We start from the raw sequence: 15,840 nt of genomic DNA, 5'->3' as shown, positions 1-15,840 counted from the left end.
TGTCAGCACAGAGCCTGATGCAGGGCTCAAACTCACTGAGCGTGAGATCTTGACCTGAGCCAAAATCGGATGCTAAACCGACTGAGCCACCCAGGCACCTCAGGGAATTCTGTCTTTATTATCACTCTATTACGTGCCTATTTACTTATTTCCCAGAGTGCATGTAGCTTTTGTAGCTCTGGTATACACTGAAGATGAAAGGTAATGAACAGCATGTATATAATACTCACTGTTTATGCAGTTCAACTTTAATACAGAAAAAAAGAAATAACAGGAAAAATCAATGAAAACAATTGTAACATTACACCCACCCAGTAGATTACCGTCATAGAAGTCATGACACTCTTGCTAAAAATTAGTAAAGTACAGTACTTTGAGAAGAGAAGCAGTAGCTTTTATGATCTCTACGTTTGTACAGATGGTGGCGCTCAGCTGCTCCTGAAGCCTGAGAAAACCATATGGGGAAACACAAATGCTTTCTAGAGCCACTTTCTGAAACACCTCAGAAGATCGAGTTCTCATCATGTACAGGGTGTATGTAGGGAGCCACTGTAACTCAGGCAGGGTGCAAGAGTGATGGCTGGGACCAGTACTTGCTAAATGCTAGCACTGGTATTCAGGTGAAATGAAGAAAATGATGAACAAGTCAACATTTGCCTTGAAAAAGAACAATCAAAAGGCGACTGTAGCCTGTTTATTTTTCTTTCCTTCCACTATCATACTTGAGTTAGTTGGTTAATAATTTATGAACTTTTTTAACCCCCTTGACATAAATGCTTGCTGACAATTCCTGCTCCATGAGGTTCATATAAGTTCACCTTTTTGGTCATTAGTGCTGTTTGATTACAAAATATTAGAGTGGCACAAAAGCAATTATAAAATACTGATTTTTTTTCCGGAAGAAATTTCACTTTGTATTATGAAATGTAGATGGTGGTAATGTGAGTCAAAGTACATTAATATTTACCTGTAAATTTGATGCAGAAAGGTAACCTTGGGGCAATTTACTTGGCTTAGCCACCTCAGCTTCCTGATGGGAGGGAGGTGAGTGCACATTAAAGTGAACTTTTCTACTCACAGCAAGACTAAATGCTTAATCTCAATTAATGTTTGCTTTCAGCTAACACGGAGGAAATCATGTGAGCTCATCCTCAATGCTCTGTAACATCTGCCTGGCCAATGCTAAGGTGTGGTTAGAATTCCATACAGAGATATCGTAGGATGCCAGTAAAACCATTTATCAGGCTCATACTTAAATACCAAACCTCATTACGTATAGAACCCAACTATTTCAAAGATCAACACTCTTACGAATAAAGTCATTCTAGGTTTTACACTTGAATTTGGCTGACTTGGGATTCCGTCCTATCATGCAGGATCTCAGTCCCCTGGAAAGGCCTCTTGTCACATATTTTTGGAAATCCCAGGGGTTCCTCACAGATGTGCAAACTACCTCACACTACCGGGTGCAGCTCGCTCCTCTTAGGCTTCTGTTGGGCCTCCGCTATTTTAGCTGCTGCCGTTCCTGTAGGAGAATTCTGCCTTGCTTCCATGTTCCAAACTGTGAGACTCTTAAGTTCCCCAGATAGTGCTGTTCCCTGAGAACAGGTTCCTTGCCTCTCCCCTCACAGGGGCTGCTCCCAGTTACCAGAACATTTCTCATAGTACTCCTGTTTTCACTCACTCGAGCTCTCCTGTCTCCTCCCCCAAACTTCCCCCTCACAAATCCCCCCTTCAAAACATCTGTCTATCGACTCCTGTGAAAGGTGCAGGAGTCGGTGGTCTCTTCCTTTCTGGCATATCAACTTTATGTTGAGTCACGATCTCCCAGCTTCACATATCGAGGATTGGTAATTCTGTCAACAACCCCTCAAGAGAGGTGTTATGACCCCATTTCACAGGAAAAGAAATTGAACAACCGGGATATCAAGAAATGTATCTAAATTTATTGTTCCTAAATGTGATATACATTAGATTTTGAAAATTACTGTTTTCTAAGTTGCTCAAAGCAAGTTATGAACTTCTTTTCATACTTCCTATAAGACAGTTTCATGACAGATACTGTCTTCATAACTTATAGATGCTTCTGTGGTAAAGGGTAGATTTGTACATAAATCCAGATGGTAAGATCTTGCTTGACATTTGATCTTAAAGACCTTTCTTCTATAACTTACTATCTTAGATTTTGTTCTTTGGGAAACTGGTGCCTCAAGGTATTTTTTCCCCAGTAGACTTTTCTGCTTCTGTTTGAAGATAATATTTTAGATATTAAAAACCAAACCACAATGAAACTTAGTATCAGGTTTTATATTAGCCAGGATTCTCAGACAGAAATAATAGAAACCTACCAGTTTGGGCGAAAATCCTATGTATTGGCTTATCCACTCATATGTGGGGAAGAGTAGGGGTTCAGCAAGCTTTTCAGGGACATAAATAATACAAGGATTCTCCATGCCTCATTTCTTCCCCTCTGTGTATTGACTCTGTTCTCCCAGCTTCCTCCACATAGACGGAGATGTGGGGCCCAGCACTTGGGTCCACGGGAAGAACTTCTCTTCTCCCCATAGCTCCAATTCTGAAAATCTCGGGGAAGCACTCAGACCAGCCTGCCTGAAAGATCAGAGGTTCATCTCTGCGGCCAGTGGTATGAGGACTGGGATTGGCTGAAACACACGGACTCCAAGGCAAGTGGGGGGTGGTCACAGAATGAGACTGCCAGGCAGACAGAACATATAACTGCTACAGATGATTTAATCTGTTCTGGGTTTTAGACTAAGGTGAAATATAAATAAATGTTATTGATATATTAAAAGGTCTGATTTTTGTGAAAATGATTATTAGCCCAATTGTTGGCAATATGTCACCCAAACACNACCCCAGTTGCTGCTTATTTTTAAACTCATATGGCCATCCCACTCTTTTATTTTTTTTTTAAGTAGGCTTTACACCCAGCATGGATCCTAAGATGGGGCTTGAACTCATGACTCTCAGATCAAGACCTGAGCCATCCAGATGCCCATATACCACTCTTATTTACTGAAAGTATCTTTCCCTAACCCAGTTTTACAAGTAGAATCTCCCCACCCCCAACACTAGGCTGGTGTTTTTTACCCTTCCTTACAGTGAAGATGCATTTGAAAACAGGAAAGGATCAGTACTTTAAAGAGGAATGGTTTAAAAAGTCTGGTATAGTTTAGGGATTATTTCCCTTTCATGTCTAACTGAAGAATTTATTTTAGCCCTAACTACCACCTTTACACAGTTGGAGAAGCTGCAACTCATGACAGCCAATACATTTCAAACAAGTGTCTTTCGATTGCATGGTTGGCCTACACAAGACAACTCAGGAGAGGACAGATTTATTTTAAATATGGAGATCTCACGAAAATCCAAAGATTGGAATCAAAGTCCACCTTCAGGAAAGGAGGCAATGCTGAGGACCTATATTTTAAACTCTGGCACATAAAGAATTTGGAAGTCTTCACTCTCACTCATCCTTAGATGAGACTTAGAAACTTAACTTAGAAACGGCTGGTCAAACTGAAAATGAATGATCTTTCTTGGATGTATAGAGAAACCACCTCCCCAAATCTGGAGATACAGATACATCCAGAGGGTCCCAGGCAGTGTCTGCTTATCTGGAACAGAGACTGTCGGAGCCACAAATTAGTGGGAATGCTTTATTGGTCACTCTGAAGAATTGCTGAAATTTGAGGGGGACCCAGTGGGAGTGTGAGAAACTCCTGGGGCTGCAGTCTTACGGGGCCCACACACTTTCATGGACTTTACCTGTAGGAACTGTATTGTCACAGTGAAGACCCAAGAAAAATCCCCTCCTGGCTCTGGCAGGAGAAAGGTGAGAATAATTATGGGTAGGACAGCCAGGATCTTCTCCATAAGGCCTGCTCTTCAGGAGGAAGACTTTGCCGGGGTCTTATCCCAGCTAGGGTAAGGGCATTCCTCTCAACCCCTCGTGGGTTTTGTTATTGTTATTGTTACTGTTATTGTTGTTTTTCTCTCACCTAATGTGGAAATGGGAACATGGTCAACAGGGGTCATGGCTTCAAGGGAATAGATTGGAAACTGGCCAGTGAATGGAGTAGGGAGTGGGAGTTGGGGAAGCTATACTACAGGGAAATTCTTGCAAAGGTCACAGCCCCGTGGCCATTGAAAAGACTGATATTTAATCATAAGTTTATAGAACACTCCTTCTCCCACAGTATCATCGTCCCAACAGGGCTTCAGTATAATACTAGTGAATTATCGTTGACGGAGTTATAAGATACAGACTCATTCCAAGGAGGAGGAGGATATAAGGAAGCCTGAAGTCAAGAGGGGAGGCAAAAACAAGAATACCAGAGGATTTTGTAGCTTCTGTCCTCTACAGCTACAGCAAACATGAAACACATCCCAACCTGTGTTTCAGGAGGTGGGATAAAGTATGAATATAGTTCCGTTTCTTCATCAAGAACAGTCTGTAAGGCACTGTTTCTTGGGGTGTGGGGGTGGGCCAGGCACGGATGGACACTTCTACCAAGGAACAAGTGATATAGATAAATTGGGTAGAAAATGAGTTTCAGAGGAGCGAAGCAATTTGCTTAAGCAGCCAATAGGACTCAGACTCAAATCTACTTCTCCTCTTTACTCAGTGATCTATTACATGGATTAGAAACGAGCTGTTTTGAAACATACATTGCCTGTTGACCATAATCTTTTAAATGATTCCTTCTCTTCCCTAGTAATCAGTTTATTTAATTCTAGAAATGTCATTGTTTACCAGAGATCTGCTACATATACTACATCTTTATTTAGGATAAGAATTTTAGAAATCATACCACCTTTTTTAAAAAACAGTAATGTTGTGGGGCACTGGGGTGGCTCAGTTGGTTAAGCATCCGACTCTTGATTTCAGCTCTTGGGTCATGGGATTCTCTCAGGATTCTCTCTTTCCCTCTCTCTCTGTCCCTCCCCTGCTCACACACTCTCTCAAAATAAATAAACACCAAAAACCAGAAAGACAAACAAAAACAAAAAACCCAACAAAAACCCAAATCAGTGATGTTGCTAGTTCCAGAAACTTTTTTCCACTCATTTTAGTCACTTGGGGCTCTTGAAATAGTAGAAGATATAGGGGCCACTTTACTCAGTAAATCTCAGAACATTTTGTGGTCCATATAGTATCCATCATATAGCATCACTGTTCTGGTTTGAATTTGCCACCTAAAAAGAAATGTTCATGTGCGAATCCCCAAGATTGCAGCATGTGATCTTATTTGGAAATAAGGCTGCCATAGATGTGATCAGCTAGAATGAAGTCATGTTAGAGCTGGATGGGCCCCAATGCAATAATATGACTGATGTCCTTATAACAAGACAGTCACATGAAGACAGACACACACTGTGTGGTGATGGAGGCAGAGACCAGCGAGATGCAGCTGCGAGCCAACGGGTGCCAAGGATGGCAGGAAAACCACCAGCCACGAGGAGCAGGTGAGGGAGGGTTCTACCACATGTTTCCGATGGAGCAGGGGCCCTGCTGACCCCTCGATCTCAGACTTCTGGTCTCCAGAACTACGAGACAGTACATTTCTGTTGTTTTGAGCTGCCCAGTTTGTGGTACTTTGTGGAGGAAGCCCTAGGAAACTAATATAATTGTCTGAGCCTAACTAGAAAAAGGGAACTCCTACAGAAATTTTATTACACTCCTCTCCACCCCAAATAAGAATATATTCTTTGACCTTCCAATTCCACCCTCCCTCGGTCCCTCAACAACCCATAAAACCAAAAGAAGACGAGCGATGCCTCATGTTTCTCTTGTAAAATTTCCTTGCTCGTGTTGGTATTCCATAATTTCTATCATACCTTGGCCCTGAACTCATTCATCGTAAAAAGTTTAGACGAGAAAGAAAACCATGTAAAATACAAAATCACATGTAACCCTCCCACTCAGCTGTAATAAGTATTAACGTTTTTATACATAGCCCCTTCAGTCCTTTCTTACAAATATATCTACACACACATATACTTTTTATGAAACAAAATTGGGATCAGAGTGTATACATTGCTTGTAATCAGTTTCAACTTTCAAATAGTAAACATAACCAAAACTAAATTTCAGGAAAGAGAAAAGAGGCTTCCTTTTAAGCTACTCCTAATTTTATCAGTTTTATTTTCCTGTTCCTTTGCACTTTATCCTTCTTTTATTTCCATCTCATTCTGTCGCAACTAGTTTCCTGTGTCTTCTAGACCACATTTTTGATCAGTAAGTTAATACAAATTTCCAAAGGACAGAATTGGTAAGTATGAAGGAAGCGTTCAAAGATCAAGGAGTGACAACTGATATTACTATAACTGACAGACTCAAGCAGTTATTAACTATAACACATGCATGCTCATTTGGCTGTTGGCTACACTTCTCCAAATATCAGAATTTGGCACCTTGTGGGGAGGAGACAGATTTTGCTGAGATTGAAGCTTCAGCTTCATATGGGTTCTTTTTTCTCAAGGAATGTCTGCTTTTTCTGGCCTTTCTATTACTTGTTTTCCTCCTGGTTTCGACTTGGAATGGCATCAGTAAGTTTCTGCCTCCACGGAATACAGCCTTGATATATCTAGTCTGTGGTGATAGAAATAGTGTGTGTGTGTGTTTGTGCGCACACATACACATACTGTTTCGACTGGAAAGGGACAAGATTTGTGCATCTGGGTAGAAGTTACATGAATGTACACATATGTAAGTATATCTGTGTCCATTACTGCTTGATGTTATATCTCAATTTTTAAAAACTATGGTCTGATCCACCCTCTTGTGAGACTGTCCAAGGTTTAGGCTGGAGATCTAGTCAAGAGTTACTGGGGGTGCATGGGTGCTCAGTTGGGTAAGCCATGACTTCAGTTCAGGTCATGGGTCTCATGGTTCATCAGTTCCAGCCCCACGTCGGGCTCTGTGCTGACGGCTCTGAACCTGGATCCTGCTTTGGATTCTGTATCTTCCTCTGTCCCTCCCCCACTCACACTCTGTCTCTGTCTCTCAAAAATAAATAAACATTAAAAAATTAAAGAAAAAAAAGAGTTAGTAAATTCCAGAGACTGCAGCCCAGCCATTATCTTAGCTATAGGGACCACTAGCCTTTTCAGCTCTGGGATTATTCCATAGAATAGCGATACCCAGAGATGCTCTCTATCCCACTAACCCAGTTTTGTGGTCACATAAGTTTAGAAAATGCTTCACTATCCAGGCCCCTTTGAAAGATTCGTTAAGCACATTGAAATATCGAAGGCTCTAAGTCCTACAGCAAAGAAACACTTAATACTAACTTGTCCCAAACTTATTTAACCTGTTAACACCTCATTAGAATAATCAGCTTATGTTTAGAAGCCTGTTCAAAGCCTACCCACCTGCCAGTACGCCACCTGCTGGTTTTATCGGGTATGAGGTCACTTGCTCAGGAAGCTTCTGTTTTCACTAAATCTCACTCATAATCCAGAGTCCAATTGTCCCAGGGCTCTTGATCAGCATTTTCTTCACATTTAACAAACCAGGGACTGAATGGCAGCATAGCTTGCCATCATTCAGTTGCAAAAGGAGGTTTTTAGCGAGTTCAGACTCTCAGCTTGAAAGTCAGACCACACACACCAGCGCTGGATATGTCCAAGAGAAATGAAGCATCTGATAAAATGAGAGCAAAGAATGCGTGCAAAGTCTTTTAGAATTCTAGGATATTATAGATTAAATATTTATTATAATACATTCAGTCTGTTCTAGTTATTCTCTAATTTGAAGTTTGACTTATTTTTAACAGACTTTTCAACATCTAATAGACTGATGAACTAAGCTCTAATTCCACCTAAACCCAATTTGAGTCATTTTCACTTAGCTAGCAAAGTTTCACCACTCTTAGTTCTGGAGGTTATAGTTGCTAAGGTGATATCATAATTTATTTGGGAAGAAGAAATAAAAATAATATAAAGGATCAGAATGCTAAGATAAAGGACACTTATGCCACAATTTACTTTTTAAAGGGCCATTTTGTCACAGATTTGTTTACTGACTGACACACAACCTAAGAAGAAGACTTTTAAATGTTTTCTACAAATAATTTTTCACAATCTGTTCCATATATTTTCCTGTCCCCAAATAATATATATTGCCAGCAGAGATTTCTTTAAAACCACCATTTTCACTGGAATTGGTTGAAGCACATGCACGGCTGTTACCGGACCCGGGGTGGGCTGAAAGGGGCTGGGCAGCCGGGGTTTTGGTCCCTTCCCTCCCTCTGCATCTCCATCTTCCTATCTGACCTGGACTTCTCTAAGGAGCCCCAGTTCCATGGGAAAAAAGCAGCTGGGTCTGAAATCTTTGCCTAATTCTTCTAGGGTGAGGGTGCTTATATTCCCAACTACAGTTTTAAGGAAAGCAACTCCTAATTTTAAACACTAAAAATTATTTGCCAAAACTTTTATTCCCAATTGGCCGGTAGTATTGTCAGTCTCCCTCTAAATTTTTAAAAAATGTTTTATTTTTAAGAGACAGAGTACAAACAGGGGAGGGGCAGAGAGAGAGGGAGACACAAAATCCGAAGCAGGCTCCAGGCTCTGAGCTGTCAGCACAGAGCCCAACGTGGGGCTCAAACTCACAAACCGTGAGATCATGACCTGCGCTAAAGTTGGACACTGAACTGACTGAGCCGCCCAGGTGCCCCAGCTTCACTATCAAGGACTGTTTGAATTCAGCTCCTGGAGCAGCATTCCCAGTATTCAAAGACCAGTTGCATCAGAATCACGTAACAGTTTAAGTATGCGATCCCTGGGCTTCTCCTCAGACCTGTCTGGTCCCTGAAGGCAGAGCTGAGGCCTCTGCATATTTAACGGCATATTTAACAGGCCGGTAGGTGCTCATCCAAACACCTATGGAGATTCTGGTTCTTTAATGCTGATGAGGGGCCTCTTGGCAGTGCTGCCCCCATCTGGTTGCCTCCAGATGAGGCATGACATCTGTGTCTGTAAACCATTCCGCAGGTTATGGGAATGAGCACTGAAGGTGGAGAACTGCTCCAAGAGCTGATTGTTTTTGTTTTAGTTTGCTTTTTTGAGAGAGAGAGAGAGAGAGAGAGAGAGAGAACAAGTGGGGGAGGGGCAGAGAGAATGGGAGACAGAGAATCCCCAAGCTGTCCATGCAGAGCCGGCCGCTGGGCTTGATCCCACCAACCACGAGATCATGACCTGAGCTGAAATTAAGAGTCAAAAGCTTAACCGACTGAGCCACCCAGGCACCCCTCCAAGAGGTGATAAAAGGACGAAAGTTGAAAAATCTATTTTGATTGGCCAATGAATTGTTTGTTACTGTGGCAAAGGATAGGCAAATACATGAAGCAGCTTTAGAGTATTTATGAGTGAGGGATGGAGGAAATCACATGAATGGACAATTGAATACTATCACCTCTCAACCTAAAAAAGGTTCACAGTGATATTTCAATGACCTTAATTCTTAACCCTGGCTGTCTTTAGAATTCTCCAGGAGTCAGCTTTTAAAATATACCAGTGCCTGGGCCCTACTCCAGACCAGTTAAATCAGGCTCTATGGGGGTGGGATGGGGGTGTGGGTGAGGTCTGAGTTGCTGCTTATTTTAACAGCTCCTGGGGTGACTTTAGTGTACAGCCAGCTTAAGCACCATTGCTCTATGATGTAAAAGCTGTCTGAGTCACCTGCTATTGTTGACATCACAAACAGTTCATTTTGCTTCCAGATCCTCGGAGCCCAGTCTTTAGAAGAAACGAAAGCTTGGCACTGCTCTTTTATCTCTTGTTTCCACCTCTTACGCCACCATCATTAGGATTCACTGTTTTATTTAGGAAAGCAGTTGCCACCTGCTTTCTTGACATAATTTGGGGCTGTATATTGCTCAGAGCAAAGGCCAGAACATTCTATACCTTACGCATTTGCTAGTTAAAATTGGGGGCTTGACGGTAGAATATGTGGAATTTTGCAATCTGTTGCTTGGCAACTTTAAGAGAGTTAAGCCTCTATATTCTGTGACCGTCAGAGTTACAAAGTTTGGTGAGCCCGGTCAATTATTTCTTGAGACTAAAAGGAAATTAGTTCTCCATTATGCAGAGGGCTTGACAAGTTGTCATTCAGCGCAGGCCATCCTTGGCTATGTCACACTTCTTCTACTTAACTCCACAAATTATTCTGCCCTTCAGCCCTCTCACCTCCCAAGAGTTCGATCTGATCAGACGCAAGGCTGGCATAGCTTGGCAGAAAGAAGCAAGGTGGTCAGAGTGTTCTGTGACAACATATGAAGGCAGTTACCGGAAAAAACAACTGGATGAGCCCACACGCAGTCGATTTTCTCTTAAAGCAGGACAGCATTGGCCTGAGTGTAACCAGTAAGATTTCTTTGTAATTTGCACCTGGATATGTCACTATAAATAGACAAGAATGGGAGTAGGAGGAACAAGGTATTGTAGACCCTGCGAGCCTTCATAGGCTTTAACTCTGTGTATTTTCCTGTGTAAATGTCAGCGGGAAGAAGAGCTAAATGTCAGTAACCAGCTGAAATTATGATTATGTTCTCTTTTAGTCTTAACATTATGTATAACTACCTACTCGTGAAGAGCTAAAGTGTGAGTATTTGATTAAATTGTAGGTATTTTGTATTCTCTGCTCAGCAAAGAGGTGCTCCTGAGAATTTCAATTTGTTTCTTGTCTAGTTTTTCCACTTTTAGAAGTTGAAAAATTCTCTCAGAGCAGGAAGAAGGTGGACTAAACCCCCCTCTCTTCCCCATCTGGTATGGTCTGTCAACAAATGCAAGCGTTGAGGGCCTGAAAGACACTTTCTGAGTCTTTACTTTAAGCTCAGTTTTACAATAGGCCCACAGAAAAGAATAATTGGTTTAATATGCTGACTGAAACTATAGAAATAAATAATCACAAAGGAAGAACATTTTAATTACTGTCTTTGGTGGGGGAAGGGGTTTTGTGTTTCTGGAAAGATATCAGTGAAGGTTTCCTCTAAGCTGGTTTAGGAGGTAGGGAAAGAAAACGCATATTGCATAAAGAAGAGAGTATGCACAAAGGCAAGGAAGTGTTTAATCCAAGCATGATCAGAGAACCACAAATAGCTCATTGAGTTTGAGACAGAAAGCTGCTAAGTGGAAATGTGTAAAACTATGAGGACTTGTTATGAAATATGTCCCTCTGTATATTAATTGTCTAATATCTTATCCAAATTCTGGAAATTTATTTGAAAATCAATTGGATTGTTGGCTCCAACTTGAGATGTAATAACTCAAATAACGCCCTAATAATTATTAACTGTATTGCCTTCCAGGTCTTTCCAAATAATCAAAACAGTGCTGAAAGCTTAAATGTCTCAGAATTACTCTTCTATTGGGTGCCTTGTCTAGTTTATTCCAGAAAACTCTAGTCTCTATATTTTTATGTAAAAAGATTTTTAATGTGTATTCATTTTTGAGAGACAGAGTGGGGGAGGGGCAGAGAGAGAGAGAGAGAGAGAGAGAGAGAGACAGAATCTGAAGCAGGCTCCGGGCTCTGTGCTGACAGCTCGAACCCACGAACTGGACTCTGTGCTGAAGCAGGGCTTGAACCCATGAACCATGAGATCATGACCTGAGCCACCCAGGCTCTAGTCTCTGTCTCTGTATTTTTAATTGTGCTACAGTATGTTGACACTTCAATTAATTTTGGAAATCCCTTTGCCAATTCTATCAATTTTGAAATATCTTTTGGCCAGATAGAGGAATCTTTATGCATGGTCGGGGTCATCCTCTCTGAAAATAGTGTTTGAAATCTGATATCCAAATAGATCCACTCACCAGATCAGAAAAAAATATTTAGTAACTCAAAAAGTATAGAAATATGATATCTGGTAAAAAAATGTCCAGAACTTCGAATCTGTGTCCCATTTGGAGTGTGTTCATCTCATGCATCATGCCAACCAATGCTCTCTGTGACATTGCACACCATGACAGACCCCAGCCTTGTGAGGTTTCTCTGTTTTCTTGGGACTCCAGAAATGTAAATATATCCTTGGCACAACTACAGCTTATTCTATTATAGGTTAAAAAGCAGTAAGTGTTATAAATGAAGATGAAGGGCAGATTCAGCTCATTTTGAAAGCACTGATTAAATTCTAAATTTGCTTTTGTTTTTAATCTTTTTCTTAGTTAATTTTAGCCCCAACGCAAATGTCTTAAGTTCCGAGCAAAAGCTGTTTGATTAAAATTTTGTAAGGCTCTAAGCAGACATTTTTATACTGCTGTACAATCAAAATAGTCCAAGGAGGATTTTTGAATAAAATATAAAATGACTGATTATTTAAAATGTGTTAAGTCAGGGAAATATTAAGGTATACAAAACACAAGACCTTTTTTTCACTTATTTATTCACCACATACATTGAATAACCATATAAAGCAAGACAGAAGAAACTTGGTAGAAGTGTCAATCATTTGGTCCTGAATCAGTTTTAACAGTACAGTTTTAGCAGTAAATACGTAAAGTTCATAAACATGCAAAAAGAAAGATCCTGCATTGGGAGAAGGGAGATTAGTGTGGTATATACGGTCATTTATCAATTTCACTTGTCTGCAGAAGTTAAAATAGGAGTTGAATTTTGACATCTAAAGCTAATGTAACACTGTATGTCAACTGCACTTCAATTAAAGAAAAAAAGAGTTGCCCTTTGGAATTCCTAAGACAGGGATATGGCTCAGTATAAATAATTTTAAGTCTTGATGCTTTGTTTATTAAAGTATTTCTTTTATCCATTCATTAAATGATTATATTTATTAAGATACTACCGGAGCGCCTGGGTGGCTCAGTCAGTTGAGCATCTGGCTTTGGCTCAGGTCATGATCTCTCAGTTCGTGGGTTCGAGCCCTGCGTCAGGCTCTGTGCTGACAGCTCAGAACCTGAAGCCTGTTCAGATTCTGTGTCTCCCTCTCTCTGACTCTCCCCTGCTCTGTCTCTTGCTCTCAAAAATAAATAAAACATTTAAAAAATTTTAAAAAACCATCTATGTGGCTCTTGTCCTCACGGAGCTTAGAGTCTGGTGAAGGAAACAATCACCAGGGAAACAGCTATTTGTGCTTGAAGGAAACAAATAGAGAATTCAGTTAAAAACAAAGAGGGCCGGCAGTTTCTTACAAAACTAAACATGGTCCTACTATATAATCTAGCAATCGTGTTCCTAGATATTTACCTGATTTACAAACTTACATCTACACAAACACCTGCAGGTGAATGTTTACAGGAGCTTTATTCATAATTGCCCCACAGTGGAAGGAAACAAAGTGTCCTTGATCACCCATAGGTGATCAAGAAAAAACGGTCACATCCATACAGTGGATGCAATAATTTAGCCACAGAAGACATGGAGGACTCTTAGCTCCACTGCCCAAACTACAAGAAGCTGGTTTGACAGGCACACGTTGCATATTCAACTATATGATATTTTGGAAAAGCAAAACTAAAACAGCAAATAGATCAGTGGTTGACAGGGGAGTGGAAAGAGCTGAGTAGGTGAAGAACAAGGACTTGTAAGGTCAGTGAACCCATCCTATATGATACAGTAACGGTCACTATAAGACATTAAGTTTCTGTGAAAACCCACAGTACTTCACAGAGCAAAGAGTAACATTTAATATATATATGTAGATTTAAAGAAATTATTTAGGAAGTAGGCGGGTTCCCAGGATGGCATACAAAATGTGACAAAGTAATATAAATGTGTATTATGAATGTATGAAACAAGCTCACTGAAGGGGGTGTGGGAATAAAGTGCTGATCTAAGTAACTTTATTTTTTTTTAAGTTTATTTATATTGAAGGGGGGAGGGACAGAGCGAGAGGGAGAGGGAGGATCCCCAGGCTCTGTGCTGTCAGCAGAGCACTCCACGTGGGGCTTAAGCCCATGACCTAGGATCATGACCTGACCCGAAATTAAGAGACAGATGCTTAACTAACCGAGCCACCCAGGGGCCCCGGATCTAAGTAACCTTAGAAATGAATGGAGATTGTGAGACTAAAAGGCTAAAGGAACAATGCCTAACCACTGTACTCTAGTTGATAACGTTGTTTCCCAGAGGGGGACAGGGAACAATTCTGAAACCACTTTATATATATTGGAACTGAACAATTAAGTATATGGACAATGGATGTTGGAGTGGGAACTTAATGATAAACACAGGGAAGAGGATAGAATGATCCACGTAGCAATGGATTAGAATTGAATATCAGTATGAGCATGTGTTTAGCTTAATATAAATATAGATGGTTATATAAAGAAACATTTATTGGTTTATGTATATACACAGATTAGTGAGCACATATGTATGTACGTCCTTGGTCCCTGTGTGCAGCCCACATCCATACGGGACATCAGCTGAGAGGACCCGAGAGCAAGACCTTGTAACAGTGAGCACACCAAGTACCCAGATTTTAGTTTTTAATACTATTCTCCAGTATGGAACCACCGTTTCTTGGACAAATGGTGATTCTCAGACTGGAGCGGGACATATACAAGATGAGTTTGGAGTATATTGTAGTGCCAGAAAGTGTCAAACAAAACAACACAAAACAAAACAAAATAAAACAAAACAAAAATGATGGAGCCAACTGAAAGAGCTCCCAATGACCAAAGCTGGAAACATTTGAGCAACAAAATAAAGCAGCATTGGATTACAGCCCAAAGTATAAAATTAGCACAAGTCCATACTATGATAAATGAATAACTAAATTAATTCATTAGTGAGGGAAAAAGGACACATCTCTCACGCAGAACATTTTCATCATTTATGTAGTTATGTTGTACTCGAGGAGGTGGAGCATAACTCAGGGTAGTTACGTGTGAGCTGTACACAGTGACTTTCTTCTGCTGACTATAGAAAGGGAAAAGAGAGGAAACCTGACAAATACTACTCAGGCTAGCTGAACAAGGTAATAATATCAATAATGAAAAGCCATACCAATAGTCTTTACCCTTGGTATGAGAACAGTACTTTAACTCTGTGGTTTTCTTCCTCAAAATACATTACCCTCATCTAATCATGAGCAGTACATCAGGTAACTCCCAATGAGAGAATTCTACAAAATACTTGACTAGTAATCCTCAACATTGTCAAGATCATCAAAACAAGAAAGTCTGAGAAACTGTCACTACTAGGAGGAACCTAAGAAGACATGATGACTAATAATAGATGTAACTGGGTGTGGAGTATATGAGAACTCTCTGGACTGTCAGCACAATAATTCTGTTAATCTAAAATTGTTGAAGAGTTAAATTTTTAAAAAGGTAACACTGGAGACACTAAAAGAGAAATGAGCAAATCCACTATCATAATTGAACATTTTAACACTCTTCTCTCAGTAACTGGTAGAACAAGCAAAAAATCGGCAAGAACACACCAAATTTGAACAACATGATTAAGACACTTGTCCTAAGAGACACTCCTATATAAAAATGATATATGATAAATATGATATATACATATATATGATAAATATGGTAGATAAAAAAACAATATTGGGTATCGGTGGTATTGTATTGGGTGGTTTTAACTTGTATTTCCTGATTATTGATGCAATTGTGCCTTTTGATAAGTTTATTCATCACTGTATATCTTGGTTTATAAATTTCATTTTTAAAAGTCTCTTTCCCAGGGCGCCTGGGTGGCTCAGTTGGTTAATTAAGCGTCCGACTTCAGCTCAGGTCATAATCTCATGGTTCATGGGTTCGAGCCCCGCCTCGGGCTTTGTGCTGACAGCTAGCTCAGGGTCTGAAGCCTGTTTCAGATTCTGTGTCTCCCTCTCTCTCTGA

General features: G+C 40.4%; 1 protein-coding gene across 1 annotated transcript in view; it reads left to right on the top strand.

Moving 5' to 3' along the window:
• The first annotated feature begins 5,474 nt into the window (after window positions 1–5,474).
• The window catches only part of CUNH4orf51 (chromosome unknown C4orf51 homolog), a 46,106-nt gene continuing 35,740 nt past the window's right edge, over window positions 5,475–15,840 (top strand). The window contains exons 1-2 of the mRNA XM_077755885.1: window positions 5,475–5,490; window positions 10,204–10,389. The gene's annotated coding sequence lies outside the window, so the exon portion shown is untranslated. The remainder of the gene's footprint in view (window positions 5,491–10,203; window positions 10,390–15,840) is intronic.

Source organism: Crocuta crocuta, unplaced genomic scaffold (assembly GCF_008692635.1).
Source record: "Crocuta crocuta isolate KB4526 unplaced genomic scaffold, BGI_CrCroc_1.0 scaffold112, whole genome shotgun sequence".
NCBI classification, from domain to species: domain Eukaryota; kingdom Metazoa; phylum Chordata; class Mammalia; order Carnivora; family Hyaenidae; genus Crocuta; species Crocuta crocuta.
Note: the sequence above shows the minus strand (reverse complement) of the source record. Positions and strands in the feature narration are given on the sequence as shown.